Source organism: Charadrius vociferus, unplaced genomic scaffold (genome assembly GCF_000708025.1).
Source record: "Charadrius vociferus isolate BGI_N301 unplaced genomic scaffold, ASM70802v2 scaffold14, whole genome shotgun sequence".
In the NCBI taxonomy this organism is placed as follows: domain Eukaryota; kingdom Metazoa; phylum Chordata; class Aves; order Charadriiformes; family Charadriidae; genus Charadrius; species Charadrius vociferus.
In genome coordinates, this window is record NW_009648876.1 from 8,364,771 (window position 1) to 8,367,014 (window position 2,244).

Below are 2,244 nucleotides of genomic sequence, written 5' to 3' on the forward strand. Positions count from 1 at the left end.
GGCCGCCGCCTGCCGGGCTCTCACTGGTCACACTCAGGGTGCGACTTTCATGGGCGCTTGTACGAGGCCCCGGAGGTATCGGGTGGCTCGGTGCAGTAGCAACTTGCCTGATTTTATTTTATTCTTAAATTTTATTGCAATGCGTTTAATTTTTCTAGGCATCATTCAGCATGTACTCACGTGAGCGACACTCCCGACATAAGAAATACCTCCCCCTGTAAATACTCATGTATCAGATCAGTTAAAGGAGAAAGAAGCACAAATAACAAAATGAAAAATTACAAATAAGTTAATACCTGCTGGTTGAAGAGATGAGAGTAAAGGAGTCTCTCTTTTCATGTTTACTTTTTCTTTACTGCAGCAAAATAGTTCTTAACAGGGTAAATCACAACCCATTGCATCCATTCACTTTATTTTTGCTAGTAGATGTGTGCATGCTGTTTGCAGAACCCCAGCTGGCAGGATGCCCACACTGCAGTGTGTGGTTGGCCAAGTGTGTTTTACTTATTTTATGCAGAAACAAATGCACTTGATATTTCTCATTTGACTCAGGAGCAACCATGCAGGTATTAATTTCAATTATTGAGTGTTTTATTTATGTTATGATATACTGAAACATAAATGGAAATACTTCTGTTGTTTATTTCAATCAGTGTGGCAATTCTTATGCAATTACTCAAGATCTTTTTGAAAGTTTTGTGTGGTTTGTTTTGTTTTAAAAATAACTGCAGTAATATGGCACGGAAGATACACTATCAGAGGAGATGGGAATTCAATTATGCACGAACACATATACAACACTTTGTGGAAACTCACCCAAATTGCAAAAATGGTATTTCAGGACATACACAGATTTTTTGCAATACACGTATAAGGAAGCAAGAAAGCAAACTGAGACAGTGACTGCAGTTAATCTATATAAACCAGTGTAAGAAACAAAGCTTGGTAGGAGAGACACTTTTGCATGAATACTGGAATTATTTCTTTGTTAAAGTTGCCCAAAGTCTGTCCTTTATTTTTTTTCCCAACAATATCTGCTGGTTGAACAAAAGCTATTTCCTCTCTCTACAAATCTTTCTCTCCAAAACCTGCAGTGAGTTCTCTGTGAGAACATCTGTTTTACTGATATAAACCAAATATCGCTGTACTGGACAAAAGATGCAAAGCTGACCTACTGCTTGTAATATTCATGCCAATACAATACTCCAGTTCTTCTGCAAACTGACCTTCCCATGCAGAAGGTGGACTTGGTTTGGTAACTTGGATTTTGAGTGACGGAGAGCAGAGGGATGCTACCCTTCTTTCACTGCATAGTACCATATTTTCAAATTGTTTGCTCCGTTGTCCTTTACCTGCAAAGAATTATTCATTTCCCTGTCTCTGTCTCCACAGCAGTGTTACAGAAAAGCATTGGGAGAGACCAGTATCCATCATAAAGGGCTTGCTTGGCCAGCTTCAGCTCTGAAGAATCAAATGTACAAAATCAAGGCTGGCTTATTTAAACTCCTCCCCAGGGAGCAGTTCCACAGCTTTACCCAGCTTGCAGTTCCTAGAGCATAAATTAATTCAGGCTGAATTAACTGCACATTTTCCTGAGCTGTATTAACATGGACACCCAGCAATTGTGGGATGTGTGGCAGCATGATCACACGTATAAAGAAACACTTTGGCCGTTTGCTCCATCAGGGGACATACGCTAACCTGTGTATAGCAAAATTGATGTTTGCCCTGGAAAAGGATGCCCGGAGGTCCTATGTAGCATGTCCCACAGTTTTACATTGAAATATGAGAATGTGAGTATCAACTGGTAACACCCTAAAATCATAAGCAAGAGCCATAAAACAGGATAGTCAACTAGCATCTATGGGAAAGTAGAGGAAGGTCTGGATTCGGTAACATTTTAGGACTCCTCAGGGGCAGCAGCTGTTCAGTATTTTGGAGAGTGGTTGGTCCTCCCAGCAGTTGGCCTAAGCTTTTGCTGCTGCTTCAAGCGTTTCAAGGGTGAATCTCCCTGCTGAGCAGATTTAAGGGAATGACATCAGGAAGGTCACTTAGCTCACCACGTGCCTTCCCTTCTGTTGTCACGTTTGCTCAGCTCTCTGTGCAACTACTGGTGAGAGAAGGAAGAATCAGATTCAATTCATTCCTCCTCCGCCCCTCCCCAGCCAACAAGGCAGCTGCCAAAGTATTTCTGCAGTGCATGTGGTTTCAGGTTTACTCCTTTTTCGGTAGTGACTTAAGGCG